The sequence below is a fragment of the Sminthopsis crassicaudata genome, chromosome 5, assembly GCF_048593235.1.
Source record: "Sminthopsis crassicaudata isolate SCR6 chromosome 5, ASM4859323v1, whole genome shotgun sequence".
NCBI lineage: Eukaryota > Metazoa > Chordata > Mammalia > Dasyuromorphia > Dasyuridae > Sminthopsis > Sminthopsis crassicaudata.
In genome coordinates, this window is record NC_133621.1 from 199,872,276 (window position 1) to 199,892,249 (window position 19,974).

Consider the following 19,974-nt stretch of genomic DNA (forward strand, 5'->3'; position numbering starts at 1 on the left):
GACCAGTTAGGTTAATTGCTTGGGGGAGAGGGTTTGCTTGTATCTCCACAAATGAAGAAGGAATCAGATGGGTGCTAACAAGCCATATTCACCTTGTGCATTGGAGAGAGATGGAGCAGACCCTTGAAACGAAGGAGAAGACCCAAGAAACATTATGTGGTTCCATCACTGATTGCACCCACTACTGAAAGAGCCTGGCAGTTATGGTGTTTGACTCATGGACATCAAAAATTGTTAGACTTCAAAACCCTCAGGAATCATTGAAATCCCTGAGACATGAAAAGATTGTTGTAGGACTTGAAAACCCTCAGGAATCATTGGATTTTCTAAGACAAGATAAGACTGTTGCAGGACTTCAAAATCTGCTGGAATCATTGGATTTCCTAACACATAAAAAGACTGTTGCAAGACTTGGATCATTGGATTCCCTGACAGATGAAGCAATGGACAATTGATTGGTTTTGGACTATCTCTTGGTTGCTGAAGAAGGCGTATGTGTGACTGATGTTTACATACCCTTCTTCTAGGACTTCTGGAAATCTTTTACAAAACCGTGTTGATTTATATTGTTTGTTATATCACTACTTGCATGTACAATTCATGTTTGTTACACCACATTAAGCCTGCACTGGCTGTGGGGATAGTCATCACTAATAGCCTGTACTTTATTGCTATGTCCTTGTATAATACTGATGGGTTTGTGCATACCTGTTTCTAGTAAGACCCTGCAGCCCAGAAACCCACTAGCAATATCTGCTTGATTCCCCACTTCCCTTTGGTGCTTTTCATCTCCCTTCCTGAGAAGTCAGGGAAGGGTGTGATCACCTCCTTTTTGGGGTTCTCAACTCCTTAAAAAGTCAGGGATGGCGTGACCACCTGTGTTCTAAAATAAAAGAAAGCAGGAAATGTAAAGGGCTAAAACTCTGAGTTGATGAACTTAGACAAATGAACACTTAAGGCTAATTACTTATTGGACAATACTCTATTAGTTTATGCTTGGAAAATGGCCCTTCCCACTATTCTGTGCTAGATCTTTTGGTGTATACAGAGAATTGTAAGTGGGATTAGTGGGTGGAGTAAGACAAGCTAGAGTCACTTTGGTGGTAGAGGAGGAGAAGGAAGGTCGTGGAGATCCTACATCCATTCCCTTCACTTCTACCCATAAAGACCAAGGACTTTTGCTTATCCTGACTCTGACTGATTCTAAGGTATTCAGGATGCTAACTCTGTCTTTACACAAAGTGTTACAAGGTTATGTCTACAATGATCCAAGCCTGTCTCTCCTCCACTATCTCCATCTAACTTTTACCTTTAGTATAAAAGTACTTCTCTTGTCTCTTCTCTGTCCCTCCATGCCTGTTGCTGTTCTTGTCTGTTGCATTCATTAATCCTTCTTTCATTTCTGTTATTTGGGGTATTCAACAAACAAATAATTTATTCAGTTTGGTTTTCTTTCTAATGATATCAAATACCTCTATTTCACATACTTCTTTATATACCTCTTTTTTTCATATATGGTTAAGCTCATATTTGGCTGCACCCTATTTCTCTTTAAAACACATTATCCCTTTTCCTCTTATATTTTCCAGTAAGTGCAGAATAGTCACATTATTTAAATTTCTATTCCTTTGTATTAGAAGGTCTTTCTCCTAATTGCTTGCAGAATTTATTGTTTATGAACTGAACTGTAAATTTAACCATTATGTGTGGAATTTGTAACCTTGGGTTTGTTTCTTTATTATTCTGGAAGTGATTATGCATACCTTATTTTGCCAGTTATAGTTATAATACTAATTATTTCATTTTTCTGTGTTCAAAGTTTTGGACAGTTTTTTTGCTATTATTTCTTGTATGACAGTATCTAGATATTCTTTTCTTTTGTTCCTCTGGAGGAACTATAATAATTGAGTTGTCTTTGAGATCAATATGTTTTGTTTGAATAGAGAGTTTGTTTTCTTTTAATGTTATTACTTTTTGTTTCTATTCTATTCTTCACTTCTATGTATTTGTATTCCTAATCAATTATCCTTTCTTGTTTCTTTGTTAACTCTTGCCATCAGAGATACAAAATTCTCTATTCTCCTCATTATTTTTACCATGTAGGTCATTGTTTCTATTCTCATAATTCTCATTTCTTTTTTAAACCACCCAGAAACAGTATGTTGTATATATTCTCCTCAAATTCCATAGGGCTCTCTGTTTTATCAAATATTGAGTAACTTTTCTTTGATTTGCAGTGTTTATTCACATACCTGGCCTATTATTTCATTTAGAAACCATATTTCCTTTTGCTATTAATGTTTTCTCTGTTGATTTATTTGCTTGAGTTTTCTTCCTCTTGAGATCTTTGGCAATTTTAGTCTTTTTTCCATTATTTTCCCCTATTGTTCACTTTGTAACTCCCTCCTCTCTAATGGTGGTTTCTCTGGGGACTGGATCTCAAAATGTGTCAGTCTTCTCTCACACTGAGTAAATCATGTTTGGCCAACATAGGTCTCTGCTCCAACTAACTTTTAGGAGAAAAGAATTGATCCTGACTCAATGCTGTACTTTTACTAAGGCTTAGTTTTAATGCTACATAGTTCCTTTAGCTGTCCATACACTCTCCCCATGGTGTCCTATCCAGTTTTTTCTGTTCTTCAGTTCTCTAGCCTAGCATTTCAGGCCATGTCTTATTGATGCTATTGTAGCTCAAGATGATTTCTGCCATTGGGCATTTGAATTTTGAAGCAATCAAAGGGAGGACAGATGAAGTTCAGCAAAGCTCTATTTCAAATCCAGCGTGTGTGGTGGTCCTTTCTCTCTGTTCTGATTTTCTGCAGAGATATTCTGCATCATAGAATACTGCTGCAACACTGGCTACCAAGATGTTGGCAAATTTCTTTAATATGGAGCTTGAATCTCCATGGGGAAAGTGAGAGGTAGGGTTATGGTGTAAGGATGAATTTTTGTATCTGGGCCATGAGTTGGGTCAGCTAATATAGCTTTGCTAGTGCATGTTGGGCAGTGAAGAGGTGCTGAGAGAGCTCAAGGTAGATACTATATTATGGATTTTTTTTTTTAACCTTCTTTTGAGTTCTTGGTATCCTAGACTAGGGAAACACCTGATGCTACTTTATTTTTGGCACATTATCTCTATATTGGAAAGATTTGAGAGGTCAGAAAAAAAAAAGCCTAGTTCTTTATCTTGTTGGTCATATAACCTGGAAGTTCTATATTTTTTTCCTTAATGGTTAGGCTCAGATTTGCAGGGTATATCATTCTGTGCTGCATCCTGTCCTCCATTGCTCAGTGAAACACATTATGCTATTTCCTTCTATGGTTTCTAGTGTTTGCAACATGGTCTTGTATTTTTCAAATTTCCTTTCTCTTATTTCTGGTCTTTCTCCTAGTCTCATGCAGCTTGTTGTTTGTCAGTGGAATTGTTTAATTTAACCACTCAATGTTTTGAAGTTTGTAGAAAAGGGATTTTTTTTCCTAGAGAAAATCTGTGGATCTTTTATTTCTCGTGTTAAAAAAATTCTTGAATAGTTTTCTTGAATTATTTTTTGCATTATAGTTTCAGGATTTTTTTTTTTAATTGATGTGTTTTTCTGGGAGATTTATAATCTTTAAATTGTCTCTACACATTAGGTCTTTGAGATCAATATATTTTGCTTTTATGATGATCATGCTTTTTTAAAAATGTTACTACTTTTTGTTCCCCTTTTTGCGGATTATCTTTCACTGTCATGTATTTGCATGCCCAGTCAGTTATTCTCTCTAGTCTCTTTGGTAAGACTTGCTACTATGGATTTAGATTTTTTTTTTTTTTTTTTTTTTTTTTTACTTTGTCAATTATTTGTGCCTTGTAGACCTTAAATTCTTTTTTCACAATTTTATTTTTATTTTTAAACCATTCAGAAACAACCTACAATAATATATGAAAAAAAAATTCTTAAAAGGTAACTTGAATTTAGATTAAAGTCAATGACCACATATGATGGGAGGGTTCTCTACTTTATCAGGTATTGATTTTGCTTTGTTTTATAATATCTATTCATAGATATCCCGATTATTTTGCCTGATTTAGAAATCAATAATCAACTTTGTTACTGTCTCCCTCATTGGCTCAATGGTTCATGTAAAATGAATTTTCTTCTATCTGAGATTTTGGTCATTTCAGTCTTTGGTATTATTATTTACTATTATAGTTTTCCATCAGATTTCTTTCCCTGTTGTTTGGTTTCCCTGGGGGCTTGACCTTTAAGCTCTTTAAGTCTCTTCCAATGCTGAGAAATTCACAATTGGTTAAACTTAATCTTAGTCTAAGTGACTTGAGAGGGCATGGAATTAACCCCAGAAAGATGCTGGGTTCTCTCCCTTAAGATTATTGGAACCCCATCCTCTCCAAATACATGTTCTGTCCCAAGTTCCTTTGTTCTTCAGTTCTCTAGCTAAGCTCTCTCAGCAGCTTAACTGTTATAGCCTTTTGGATTTCCATGACACCAAGAAGAGAGGGAAGAGTAGAACTGAGTTCTTTTGGAAGTTGGTGAGTCAGCCTGGACAGACCAACTATGAAAAGCTGGTGAGCAGTGAGGGAGGGAGTGCCGAGTGACTGTAGTCTTCTCTGCCGTTAGGTTACTAAATTATTACTTAGGGTCTTGGTATCTTAAATTATGGAAAGAGATTAATTGTTTTATCTCTTTCATATAATTCCTTTTATGAAAAGTTCCAGAGAAGTTTGAGAGTTTTAGTATTTCATCTTGATCACATGGCCTAAATCATTGGATTTAGGCTAAATTCAAGCTTTTTCATGTATTATTATAAACACTGTATTTCAGAGAAAGAGAAAAAGAAAGATACTCCTGTTTTCTTTATTTTCTCAGTTAATATAGATTTTTCCTTAGTTTTCTAAAGCCCATATATTTGTCATATTTTTTCAATGCAATAATCTATCACATGTACACATGACTATTTGTTTAGCTATTCCCCAATCAATGCATATGCACTTTGTTTTTTGTTTTCTTGATTGTTCTTATTTTTGTTGTCATTTTGTGTTGGTTTGGAGGATGTTTTGTCTTGTTTTTTGCTACCACAGGAAGAGCTACTATGAATATTTTGACATAAGGCACCTTTCTTCCTATCTCTTACTTCTTTGGAATTTAAACTCATTAGTGTAATGGCTCAAAGGACATGATTCTGTTCACATTGTACTAAATTGCTTTCCAGAATAGTTGGATCAATTCACAGCTCCACAGTAGTATAAATGTAGTATCTCTTGTGGAATGGTTCCCCAACTTGTCTCAGTCCTCAGAGGGAAGCTGCTATATTAGGTTCTAGGTATAATTTTATAGGTAAGCATTACTGTTCTATAGCCCATGAATACTTACTTACATTCTTTCCATGAACAATTAGGTGATAGATTCATTTAGATCTCATTAAATATATTTATTCAAATGGTATAATGAAAAGAGTAGCTCTGAAATAGTCCCCTCACCACACACTTGGGCTGTGAATATATACCTTGTCAATGGGAAGAATAGCCTTAAATTTAGAGAATAGTTATAGTAAAGAATATCTATAGAGTACACTGATCCCAAAGAAAATTTACAATTTCCAGTATTATAGGATCTTTGCAGATTCCTCATACTGGATTCTCAGGGGAATAACCCTATAGACTGACTCTTAATGACCAGGGATCATACTCTTTGAAGCTGTTTCCTCTTTTGGATAAATATCTCTCTGTGTGCCAGAATGTCTGGACCTTGTGTCTCTGCTCCTTTAATTACATCTTTTGATGTACTTGAAGGGATGTCTCTTGCTCTGTGACCAGATGCCATGGATAATGAAAGAAGGGAAGAGACAGAATCCCTTTTCCCTACCTTGTTGTACCCTTTGGTGCAAGGGTCTTAACCACCACTGCCAAATTTCAGTAGAGTCAATTTGCAGCATTCCTTGTTTATCCTGGGTTCAAATTCATTTGTACAAGAGTTTCCTTACAGAATGATTATTCAATGACCCACACCTATGTAAAGGTTGGGACTGGTGAGAGTTTGGGAAAGGAAAGATGATTGAATTTAAGACTTTCAACTTGGAGAAGGGATTTAATGTGGATCCACATTCTCTTCAGAGGAGGTACCTAGAAAAAAAAGAAGCCAGTGGAGGATTTGCTGCCTCTATCATTTTTCCTCAATTTAATTCAATAGAAACTTTGGGTAATTTCTTCTTGAGTGAGATTAGGGATTGGTTCTCTTTCTTTCTCTGTCTATATCTGTCTGTCTGTCTGTCTCTTTCTCTCTCTCTCTCTCTTTCTCTCCCCTGTCTGTGTTTTTCTGTCTCTTTCTCACTCTCACTCTTCCCTCTCTCATTCCCTTCATCCCTCTCTTTTTTTGCTTTCTCTTTGTTGAGTTGAAGTATATCTTTCCCTATAGGAAAACTAATTCATTCTGCATATTTTATATAATTTTCTAATCAGTATAACTTCTCTGTTTTCTGTTTGCTATTAATTTGGATAAATGGGTTCATTTGCTATGTTTGATAATCTTTGCAGAACTATTGTTTAGAAAAAGGGAATCAAATCTAACATGGGATTTCTGACACTTTTCAATAGCTCTTGAAGAAAATGTGAATGATATGAATTACTTAGAGATTCTGAATCATCCAGATGACCTTGTTACTTTAAAAACAAACAAATAAAAAATAACTTTGGAAATACATAAAGAGAAAATAAATTCGAGATCACTAGTTTAAAGTTTTGGAAATTTTCACTTTTTAATGGGTAAAGATGTGCATTCCAGGAATAAGGGACAGACTGTGCAAAGGAATTTAGATAGGAGAAACCAAATTTGTGAACCGAAAAGAGGTCAGTTTAGATGGAATACAGAATGTATAGAAAAGGGTAATATTTTAAAATTATAGAAAAGTTGCCTAGAGCCATATAGTTAAGTACTTTAAATGCCATGCAAAAAAGATTGCATTTTAACCCAAAGGCAAAAAGGGAGGGGGGGGAAGAGAATTTAGCCTCAAGGTTCAATAAAGCTCCTTGAGAGGAGTAACATGATCTGACACGTGCTTTACAAAGGCTATTTTGGTAGCAGTGTGGAAGATGAACTGTAGAAATGAGAAACTGGAAGGAAAACTGAGGAGAATGTGGCTACACTAGTCTGCAAAAGAATTATGGGATCTCTAACTGGAACTCCCTCATGTAGAAATGAGAAAACTGAGTTCCAGAGAGATGAAATCATTTTCCCTAAATCACTTTGTTACGAAGTAAACAAATTTAAAATTCAAATCCAGGTTTCTTAACTTCAAATATTGTGTTTTTTTCATAAGAACATATTGTCTTTTAGCTAAAATAACTCTAAGTTAATAATTCTATTATTTACTCACCCAAGTTTACTGTATATAATTTAATGGTATTGATGTATAGTATTATCCCTTCCTTCTGTCTCAAAGGTGCCCTTATTCCTTTCAAAGATTAATACTTCTACCTTGATCATGCCTTCTTCTGCTTACTCTAAAATCTTCTTCCAGATATTATCCCCTCTCATTTATCTTCAGTCTCTCCCTTTCTACTGGCTTCCTCCTATTTGACTATAAAGGTGCTGGGGTCACTTTAGTTCTTATTTTAAAAAAAAAGCCTTCCTCCATTAAGCTCTGTTTTTCTTATACTTTTCCTTGCTAAACATCTTAGAAGGAAAAAGTCAATAATGACAGGCTCCAAGTCCTTATTATCTGCCTTACTCCCTTACAAGCAGGCTTTTAATTATTGAAACTAGCTTCTCAAAGGTCACCAAAGTCCTAATCATTAAACCATAGCTTTGTTTTTCAATCTTTATTATCCTTGATCTCTATGCAATAATTGATATTGCTGAACACCTCCTTCCTTTTGGATATACTCTCCTTGACTTCAGAGACATATCTATCTTTTTGATTCTCCATTTTAAAAGTATTCTTTTCTTGTCTCTTTTGCTATTTTCTTCTGAGTCATTAATACTGGGTTGTTTCTATGTCATTAATCTTTTGGAATGAAAAGAAAGGGATGGAAGCAAGAAATACTTTGGATAAATAATTAACTGTATTTGGTAATTAATTGATGAAGATTATGATGATGATGATGGGGCAGGTAGGTGGAACAGGGGATGAATCCAAGATTCTGCCCTTGATCCTCAAACCTTATACATTACCTTTTTATTTTGAGCTTTAGCCTCACATGTTCATCTGGCTACAACAGGAGTCCTTAACTGTTTTTTGCGTGTAATGTACTCCCTTGACAATCTGCTCAACCTTATGAACCCCTTCTCAGAATGTTTTTTAATGCAGAAAATAAAATTCATAGAATTACAAAGAAAAACAATTGTATTGAAATAAAGATGTAATTTTCTTCACATCTAAGTTTATGGATTTCCTGAAATCTATCCATGCACCTATGATTCATGGACTCTAGGTTAAGAATCCTTGGTCTACTACAGTCTATCTCCATGTGAGTGTGTCAGCAAATAAGCTCACAAACAACAAAAAACAACCTCAAACTCAACAAATTTAAAACGTAAACTCGGCTTCCCTTTTCAATTTTATTATTTCTTTCAGTGGCACCACAATTCATTTACCCATGTCTGAAACAGTATTGCTATTTTTGGTTTTTTCCTCTCTCACTTCTCACCTCCAATCAGTTTTCAGGTCCTGCAGATTCATTCAATAATTATTAAATGTATGACACATTAACTTCATCTTTTCCAGTTTCCTTTCTTCCTTTCTCTAAGGACAAGTTGTCCTTATTTCTTACCAAGGTTAATATATAACACACTATGCAAATTCTCCAAAGTTATTCTTGATCTCTTAATTGCCAAATCTAAAGGCCTTTTCTCAATCTTCATCATTCTTAACTTCTCTGTAGCCTTTAAAAGGTCTCTGGATACACTTGCCTCTCTCTAATTTTTCATGATACTTCTCAGACCCATTCTCCTCAATATCCAGTGTTTGTGCTCTCTCTTGTAATGGATATTTCTCTAGATCATGCTCATTAACTGTAACAATTGTCCTCTCTTTCCTCTCACAAGGTGGTCCCCAAGAGTTCAATTATCATCTCTATCCAAATGATTCTCATAGCTCTTTACCCAGGTCTACCTCTTCCTGACATCTATTAAACATCTCCTATCAACATCTCAAACTCAACGTGTCCCAAACTGAACTCATTATCTTTCCCCACAAATTTTCTCCTATTCCATATTCAAGGTCATATCCATCCTTCCAGTCACCCAGACTTACAAACTCAATGTCATCCTCAGCTCCCTGTTCTCACTCATCCCATAAATCCATTCTGTTGCTCTATCTTATTGTTCCTATTTTCCCAACACCTCTGGTGTACACCCCTTACTTTCTACTCAGTTTGTACCAAGTTGCAGAAGCCCATTAGCTCTTACCTGAACTATACAAGTACCTTGTTTGGCTTCTTTATTTCAGTTCTCTCCCCACTCCAAACCATTCTCCATTATACCACATAAGTAATCTAGAACAGGCAGTTTAGACAAAATCCCCACCTATTCAATATTCCTCCCTATTCAATAAATCCCTTCAGCTCCTGCTATCTCCAAGATCAGCTAGAGAATCCTCTTAGTAATTTAAATGCATTTGCTGCCAGGCTCCTTTCTACCTTTCCATAAATTTCCCTCAAAATAACTACTAAACACACTGGAAAATCATCCTCAGGCTTTTTAGTATCATATGGCCACCATTCTCCACAATACAGTGTCAGCTTCTTTTGACACAGATCAATATGTTGTTATTGCTGTTCAGTAGTTTTTTAACTCATGTTTGACCCTTTTTGGGGTTTTCTTGTCAAAGACACTGGAGCAGTTTGCCATTTCCTTTTCCAGCTCATTTTGCAGATGAGGAAATGGAGGCAAACAGGGTGAAGTGACTTGACCAGGGTCACACAGCTGACAGGTTGATTCCAATTTTTATTTGAAGATGAGGTTTCCTGACTCTGGGTCCAGCACTCTGGGCTCCACAGCACCACCTAGCTGTCCTTGAGCTATTCTGTATGTGGCTCTGCTGCAGGCACGGTCATTATCAGTACTCTGGTTGAGCCTGGCTTCAAAGGGAAGCTTGAGAGGGAGCACAGCCCAGGAAAAACTGTAGAGCAGGCAGCTTTCTTCTCACTTCCCTTGTGTTCCTGGTGCCTCTGGTCTGATCCCATCTTCAAGGGATACTCCCTGACCCTTAGAGGCCTGGTATCAGCTCATATTCTATTTATTCATCTGGCTGCTTCCAAGATCTGCCCCCTCCTATGCCCTTTGTGTCCAGGCTTACCCGGGGGGCCGGGGGGGAGGGGGGGGGGAGATACGCCATGCTCTAGTCCTTCCAAAAAATCAGCTAACAAGCAGTTACTAAAGACCTATGATGTCCCAGACATATAAGGAATACAAAGAGAAAGATGAAAAAATAAGTCTGTACCTCAAGGACTTGAAGTTCTAACATTTAATTCAATAAATATCAGCTGGGTGCCTACTATAAACACAAGTCCCGTACACAGAGATACAAAGAAATGACACAAATCCTGTTTTTCTAGTACCTTAAGAACCAGTGGGAGGAGAACGGGGGTGGATGACAAGTACAAAAATATCTGTGATACAAAGGAGACTGAGAAGAGAACAAAGGAGTATTGAAGGCATGATGCTTTGAAAAATATGGAGAGGCCTCTTTTATCTGGGGAGAGTGTGAGGGGAAAGATGGCTTCAGTTGGGCCATGAAGAGACTGGATCTTGAGGACTTCACTGGCATCTCAAAACAGTAGTAGAGACTTCAAAGCTTGTGGGCTCGGGCACTCTTGGAATGAAAACTGTAGCACACCCTGCTATTATTCCCTGCAGCTTCCAAGGCCCCTGCTATGGGGGTTTATTCTGGGGCTTTCTTAGTAGAGTTCTCTGTTCTTGTCCCTGGCGAGACCCTAACACAAAAGTTGCTTCCCTGGTCTTGTCAAGTCCAGAGGCTACCCTGTTTTGAGGGCCCCTCCTTCTCCAGCTGTCCTTGGGCTTCTGTATAGCTTTATAACTTTTTGGAGTTTATCATTGAGTTTCTTGATCACTACTTAGTCTTTTTTTTTTTTTTTTTATGAGTTGATGTTGGGATTTTTATTATTATTATTATTCTATGAGATTTTTATCACAATAAGCAAATTCCCTGTCATTTTCTTTTTTTTTTTTTATTATATATATATATATATATATTTTTTATAATATTATCCCTTGTATTCATTTTTCCAAATTACCCCCCCTCCCTCTATTCCCTCCCCCCGACGACAGGCAATACCATACATTTTACATGTGTTACAATATAGTCTAGGTACAATACATGTGTGCGAATATCATTTTCTTGTTGCACAATAAACATTAGAATCCGAAGGTATATGCAACCTGGGCAGACAGATATTAGTGCTAACAATTTTCATTCCCCTCCCAGTGTTTCTTCTCTGGGTGTAGCTACCTCTGTCCATCATTGATCAACTGGAAGTGAGTTGGATCTTCTTTATGTTGAAGATTTCCACTTCCATCAGAATACATCCTCATACAGTATTGTTGTTGAAGTGTACAGTGATCTTCTGGTTCTGCTCATTTCACTCAGCATCAGTTGATTTAAGTCTCTCCAGGCCTCTCTATATTCCTCCTGCTGGTCATTTCTTACCGAGCAATAATATTCCATAACCTTCATATACCACAATTTACCCAACCATTCTCCAACTGATGGACATCCATTCATCTTCCAGTTTCTAGCTACAACAAAAAGAGCTGCCACAAACATTTTGGCACATATATGTCTCTTTCCGCTCTTTAGTATTTCTTTGGGATATAATCCCAGTAGTAGCGCTGCTGGGTCAAAGGGTATGCACAGTTTGATAACTTTTTGGGCATAATTCCAGATTGCTCTCCAGAATGGCTGGATTCTTTCACAACTCCACCAGCAATGTATTAGTGTCCCAATTTCCCCACATCCCCTCCAACATTTGTCATTATTTGTTCCTGTCATCTTAGCCAATCTGACAGGTGTGTAGTGGTATCTCAGAGTGGTCTTAATTTGCATTTCTCTGATCAGTAGTGATTTGGAACACTCTTTCATGTGAGTGGATATAGTTTCAATTTCTTCCTCTGAGAATTGTCTGTTCATATCCTTTGACCATTTATCAATTGGAGAATGGTTCGGTTTCTTATAAATTATGGTCAGTTCTCTATATATTTTGGAAATGAGACCTTTGTCAGAACCTTTGTTTCTAAAAATATTTTCCCAATTTGTTACTTCCCTTCTAATCTTGTTTGCATTAGTATTATTTGTACAGAAACTTTTTAGTTTGATGTAATCAAAATCTTCTATTTTGTGATCAATAATGATCTCTAGTTCTCCTCTGGTCATAAATTCCTTCCTCCTCCACAAGTCTGAGAGGTAGATTATCCTCTGTTCCTCTAATCTATTTATTATCTCCCTCTTTATGCCTAAATCATGGACCCATTTTGATCTTATCTTGGTATATGGTGTTAAGTGTGGATCCATATCTAATTTCTGCCATACTAATTTCCAGTTTTCCCAACAGTTTTTTCCGAATAATGAATTTTTATCCCTAATGTTGGAATCTTTGGGTTTGTCAAAGATTAGATTGCTATAGATGTACCCTTTTTTGTCCTTTGTATCTAATCTGTTCCACTGATCTACCGGTCTATTTCGTAGCCAATACCAAATGGTTTTGGTGACTGCTGCTATATAATATAGCTTTAGATCAGGTACACTTAGACCACCTTCCTCTGAGTTTTTTTTCATTAGTTCCCTTGCAATTCTTGACCTTTTATTCTTCCATATGAATTTTGTTGTTATTTTTTCTAGGTCATTAAAATAGTTTCTTGGGAGTCTGATTGGTATAGCACTAAATAAATAGATTAGTTTGGGGAGTATTGTCATCTTTATTATATTCGCTCGGCCTATCCAAGAGCACTGAATGTCTTTCCAATTATTTAAATCTGATTTTATTTTTGTGGCAAGTGTTTTGTAATTTTTCTCATATAATTCCTGACTTTTCTTTGGTAGATGGATTCCCAAATATTTTATACTCTCAACATTTGTTTGGAATGGAATTTCTCTTTGTATCTCTTGCTGTTGCATTTTGTTAGTGATATATAAAAATGCCGAGGATTTATGTGGATTTATTTTGTATCCTGCCACTTTGCTGAAATTTTGAATTATTTCTAGTAGCTTTTTAGCAGAGTCTTTGGGATTCTCTAAGTATACCATCATGTCATCTGCAAAAAGTGATAGTTTAATTTCCTCATTTCCTACTCTAATTCCTTGAATCTCTTTCTTGGCTCTTATTGCCGAGGCTAGCGTTTCTAGTACTATATTGAATAGTAATGGTGATAGTGGGCAACCTTGTTTCACTCCTGATCTTACTGGGAAAGGTTGCAGTTTATTTCTATTGCATATTATGCTTACTGACGGGTCTTAAATATATACTCCTGATTATTCTAAGGAATAATCCGTTTATTCCTATACTCTCAAGAGTTTTTAGTAGGAATGGATGTTGGATTTTGTCAAATGCTTTTTCTGCATCTATTGAGATGATCATATGGTTCTTATTAATTTGATTATTAATATGGTCAATTATATTAATAGTTTTCCTAATATTAAACCAGCCCTGCATTCCTGGAATAAATCCTACTTGATCATAGTGTATTATCTTGGAGATGATTTTCTGAAGTCTTTTTGCTAATATCTTATTTAAGATTTTAGCATCAATATTCATTAAGGAGATTGGTCTATAATTTTCTTTCTAAGTTTTCGATCTACCAGGTTTAGGTATCAGTACCATGTCTGTGTCATAAAAGGAGTTTGGTAGTACTCCTTCATCCCCTATTTTTTCAAATAATTTATATAACATTGGGGCTAATTGTTCTTTAAATGTTTGGTAGAATTCACATGTGAATCCATCTGGCCCTGGGGATTTTTTCCTGGGGAGTTGATTAATAGCTTGTTCTATTTCTTTTTCTGAAATGGGACTATTTAAGCAATTTATCTCCTCCTCTGTTAATCTAGGGAGCCTATATTTTTGGAGAAAGTCATCCATTTCACTTAAGTTATCAAATTTATTGGCATAAAGTTGGGCGAAGTAACTCCTTATTATTTCTCTAATTTCCTCTTCATTGGTGGAAAGATCCCCCTTTTCATTTGTAAGACTATCAATTTGATTTTCCTCTTTCTTTTTTTTGATCAAATTTACCAAAGGTTTATCTATTTTATTGGCTTTTTCATAAAACCAACTCTTGGTTTTATTTATTAATTCAATAGTTTTTTTACTTTCAATTTTATTGATTTCTCCTTTTAATTTTTGTATTTTGAGTTTAATTTTTGGTTGGGGGACTACTTAGTCTTTTAACACTTTAGGTTTTTGTTGAAATAAGTATGTAATCTGCCTCTGTTCTAGCAGTCACTTTGGTCATGTGAGTCATTGAAATAAATGAATCTGAAGACACTTTGCTCTGTTGCTTTGGCGTTGGGCCCAAAGCCATGGTTTCTTTTCTTCTTTCCTTTCCTTTCCTTCCTTCCTTCCTCCCTTCTTCCCTTTTTCCCCTTCCTTCCTTCCTTCCTTTCTTTTTCTTTTTCTTTCTTCCTTTTTCTTTCTTTCTTCCTTTTTTTCTTCCTTCTTTTTTTCCCTTTCTTTCTTCCTCCCTCCCTCTCTTCCTTCCTTCTTCTTTCTTCCTTCCTTCCCTTTCTCCCTTCCTTCCTCCCGTTCTTTCTTTCTTTCTTTTTTCCATCCTTCTTTTTTCTTCCTTTCTTTCTTTCTCCCTCCCTCCCCTCCTTCCTTCCTTCCTCTCTTCCATCCTTCTTTCCTTCTTTCCTTCCTTTTTTCTTTCTTTTTTTCTAATCAAAAACTATACAAACATTGAGGGGAAAAAAAGCTCTAATCTTGAGTTCAGTGTGTTTGATTCATGACATAATAAAAGTCACTCAAAGAAAGGAATAATCTAGTGTGACCACAATAACATAAAAAGGAAAACAGTATTCTAATTAATTACAGAGTTTAAGAATATCTGGGGGTTATGCTTTAGATCAGAAAAATGCTTCTGCCCTAATTGAACACTGTGCTATACAGATTATTATATTTTATTATATTATGTTATATTATACTACTTTATGTTATATTTATTATATTATGTTATGTTATATTATGTCATGTTACACTATATTATATTATATATGTCATACATTATATTATCATACTATATCATATATTATACATGTCATTTGTCATTTATTATACTATATCATATTATATTATGCTATATCATGTCATATCATAGTATACTATATTATATACTATTACATTACATTTTATTATGTTATAGTATATCATATTATATTATATAATGCTATATTACATTTATGTTACATTATATTACTATATTATTAAAATGCATCCTATGAGAAAGAAAACCTGGTCTCAGATTAGTTCTGATCAGAGAAAGCAAGAAATTTGAAGGACTTTCAATTTATCTAGATAAGAATGTCAGTCAATTGCTAGTTATTAATTGATAATATGTGCCAGGCACTATGCTAAATGTTGAGATACAAAGACATGATCAGACATGTTTCCAAAAAATTGTTTCTGTTCTCAAGGAGCTCATGGTCTCAATTGCAGGGTAGGGAAAATCAACATGTAAACATGTTCAAATATGACATACACAGATAAATTGGGGAGAGTCTCAAAGGGAATAAATTAAAATTAAGGAGGAATGAATCCAGTGTCACTGGATTGCACAGAATAAAGAAGAAAGTAAAATGTAAGAAGACTGGAAAGGTAGAAAGGGACCCTGTTATTATCCCTCTAAGAAACCAAATGGAGGATTCCATATTGGATGCTGAAGATAATAGGGAGCCATTGGAGTTTATTGAATGGGCGGAGGGGATGTGACAGGCTCTAGAGAAAGACCACTTTGAGCATTGGATGGATTGGAGTGGGAGGTGGGGAGACTAAATGCCAGGCTCTTGCAATATTCCAGGGTAATGATGGAGTCAGAGGAGGAAAGGGAGAATATATAAGAGATAGTCGGCTTGTACATTGAAGCCTGGGTAGCATCATGAATAATTCCCATTATTACCTTTTTCCCTAAGTGTTGGCTTGGCTTGAGCCTTTGCCATATTGCCTCACCCAGCACACACACACACACACACACACACACACACACACACACGGCTTGTTGCTAGGGGAAAGGCACCCATGACCCAGATTCTGGGTGGAGCAATGTTGCTGAGTTGTCCAGCGCAAGTTTCCTGGTTTAGTTGGACTTCTGTTTCTGCACAAAAACCTGTTCTGCAGGAGTTACAACACAGTCTGAGCTGAAGCAACAAATACTGGCTTGTTGCCAAAGTCAATATCTTGCCTTTCTTGGGAGGGATAAAGTCAAACCAAGATAATTTCTTTTCCTCCTTCCTTCCCTGCCCCTAATTTAAAGAGGATGACATGGTCAGGGGACAACTGTAAGAACAAGAAGTAACTACTGGAACCAAAGACACCATTTACTAGTCGTCTACAATTTAAACTTCAATATAGTAAAATGGATGGATATAGCCAAACCTGGATCCATTTATTCTTTTATTTGTTTTGCATAAGATGTTCATTTATCTATATAAAAGAGCACACTGGTAGAGTTATTTGTATGAATGACTAGGAGATGAAACAGTAGGCTCAAAGTCAGTTACTCATCTCAGAATCATAGAAATTTGAAAGTTGGGAGAAAGCTTAGAAATCATCTCATCTTAACATTTTATAAAGGATGAAACCAAGATCCATAGGCAAAGTTGCTAGGCTACCCAAGCACTTCCCTAGTTAGAGGACCCAGACCAGTATCTTAATTTCTGTTCTTACACTATATATATGTACTGAGGTAATGAGGAAGCGGGGAGAAAGAAGGCAGGAAAGCTAAACCAAAAGCAAAAGCAAAAGACATAGAATAAAATATTTTAATGGATTCTCCTCTCTTCCACCTCTGGCAAGGAATGAGAAATATGGAAGATCAGAAATCCCAGTCTTTTTCTCCTTTTCAGAAAGCATCAAAACATCTAATGGAATCTATTTCATATAGCAGATATGAAATCTTTGTACTTCACTGTGGAGCTCCTGATTAGTACAATCCCGTTTTCTATATCAAAATTTTATAAGCCAGGCCAGTCTGTAAAGAGTGAAATCAAACTCAAACTGCAACCCCACCCATACCCTGCCCCAATTCCCATGTGCAGTGTCAAGGAATATATTTCCTAACCCTGGAAATCCCTTTATTTTCCACAAAGTTCACTTCTGGAAGGTGCTTCCATGCTTAGCTGGGCTGACTTTTTGCTGTGTTAGATAAAAGAGGAGGCACCCAAAATCAGGGTACAAGATCAGGAGGTGCTTTGCCTTCAAGGAAATACGGATCTCTTTGTGAGAGGAGATAAGTCAATCAAAGCTGCTGCTCCTCCCCATAGGCTTACAGAATTTTTCCTTCTTTCAAGAGAGAGTGAAATCTATAAATGAAGCTTATTTAGGCTCTCATGGTGTTGCTTGAGCAGGCCATTCAGTAAACCTACGAGAAATGATCAGGGGTACCTGCCAGCCTGCTGTTCTGAACCTGGAGGGAAGGTCATTCCATTATGCAAGCCCAAAAAAACCCCATAAGTCTCCATGGGGATTAAAATCAATATGGGCTTTATATTGTTCAAGTTCTAGGGGGATCTGCACTGACCAATCCTGTTCTTACATCTGTACTTATACAAATACTGTTATCCCTGGGACACTAATGGTGGGTGGAGTTATGAAGTGATCCAGCCATTCTGGAGAACAGTTGGAACTATGCCCAAAGGGCTATAAAACTGTGATCCCTTTGATCCAGCAGTGTTTCTACTGCGCTTGAATCTCAGAAAGATCATACAGGAGGGAAAGGGATTCATATGTGCAAAAATGTTTGCAGCTCTTTTTATAGTGGCAAGGAACTGGAAATTGAGTGCATACCTGTGGGGAACAGCTGATTAAGTTATGGTATATGAGTATAATGGAATATTATTGCTTTATAAGAAATGATGAGCAGCTAGATTTCAGAAAAGCCTGGAAAGACTTACATAAATTGATGTTGAATGAGGTGAGCAGAACCAAAATGTTGTACACAGTAACTGCAAGATTATGTGATGATCAGCTATGATAGACTTAGTTCTTTGCAGCAATGCAATGATCCAAAATAATTCTAAGAGACTTGGGTTGGAAAATGCCATCTGCATCCAGAGGGAAAATTATGGAGACTGAATGTGAATCAAAGCATAGTATCTTCACTTTTTTGTTGTTACTTTGTTCTTTTTTTTTCTTTTTGGTGTTTTTTCTCTTTTGTTCTTTTGTCTTTCATAACATGACTAATATGGAAAGATGTTTAAAATAATTGTACATATATAACCTATATCATATTGCTTGCTGACTTAGGGAGAGAGGAGGTAAAGGAGGAAAGGAGAAAAATGTTGGAACTCAAAATCTTAGAAAAATTAATGTTGGGGCAGCTAGATGGCGCAGTGCAGTGAGCACCAGCTCTAAAGTCAGGAGGACTTGAGTTCAAATATGACCTATGGCCTCATTTACTTAAGGCTTCCTAACTGTGTGACCCTGGGCAAGTCACTTAACCCCAATTGCCTCAGCCAAAAAAAAGAAAAGAAAGGAAGGAAGGAAGGAAGGAAGGAAGGAAGGAAGGAAGGAAGGAAGGAAGGAAGGAAGGAAGGAAGAAAGAAAGAAAGAAAGAAAGAAAGAAAGAAAGAAAGAAAGAAAGAAAGAAAGAAAGAAAGAAAGAAAGAAAGAAAGAAAGAAAGAAAGAAAGAAAGAAAGAAAGAAAGAAAGAAAGAAAGAAAGAAAGAGAAAATTAATGTTGAGAACTATCTTTATGTGTAATGGGGAAAAATCAAATACTGTCAAGGGAAAAAAAAAGTACAGTTATCTCTTTCACATCATGACTTTCTCCATAGTAATAGCAATATATAGTGGGTTAGTATAAAAAAGTTAAAGGGGAATTTTGGGGGAGTTTTGCAAAAAGGCCAGATAACACAGAAAAAGTTTAGAAACAGAATATATATATATATATATATATATATATATATATATATATATATATATATATATATATAGCATTGTATAGTATCAACCCAGTTCTATTTTATTTTATTTCATTTTTTAAAAATTTTAATATTTCCCCTCCTTCCTCCCCGCCCCAGATGGCAGGTCAACCAATACATGTTAAATATGTTAGAGTATAAATTAAATACAATATATGTATACATGACCAAACATCAACCCAATTTTATTATAAGGTACTGTAAATACATCATAAAAGAAAAAGAAAAAATTCAGACTTTTCCTCTGATACAAAGGAAGAACCAAAAGATGTAACATGGATTTTCCGGATCACAGGGGTGACATGCTGCTAATCCAATCTATTCCTTTTGAATAAAATATATTCTTTCAAAGCTATATTCCACTCAGATCAGCAGACCTATCCCACTGTCTCAGCAATAACTACATTGTTAAAAGTCGATCTGTTGGTGATGAGCTGTCTTTTGTGCTTGAAAAAGACCAAAATGGCATCACTGTGTTAGAGTCAAGTTACAATGTGTCCAACTGGCTGATCAGAGGCCCTACATATGCATCCCTCACTGTGGGAAGTCAGGGAAGAAATTTGCATGATATTTTGTTGTATATTTCAAAGAACAGCAAGTATGCATAGTAAAGTTACAGTTGCAAATTTATTGCATATTTATGTGATTCATATTGCATATGAATGCAATCTTTTTTTTGTTGTACTGTTATGGAAATGCTTGTTTTATTCCATAACTTAAAAATAACATTTAAAAAAAGTGATTTTTGTGATAGGACCAGTATCTACCAAGTTCCCCATCCCCTGCAACACATACACACACACACACACACACACACATACACACACACACACA

General features: G+C 36.0%; 1 protein-coding gene across 2 annotated transcripts in view; it reads left to right on the forward strand.

Moving 5' to 3' along the window:
- The first annotated feature begins 1,069 nt into the window (after window positions 1–1,069).
- LOC141543726 (calmodulin) overlaps window positions 1,070–19,974 on the forward strand; it is a 49,401-nt gene continuing 30,496 nt past the window's right edge. The window contains exon 1 of one of the 2 annotated variants that reach the window (XM_074269420.1): window positions 1,070–1,208. The gene's annotated coding sequence lies outside the window, so the exon portion shown is untranslated. The remainder of the gene's footprint in view (window positions 1,209–19,974) is intronic. The other variant, XM_074269421.1, reaches the window with a different exon arrangement.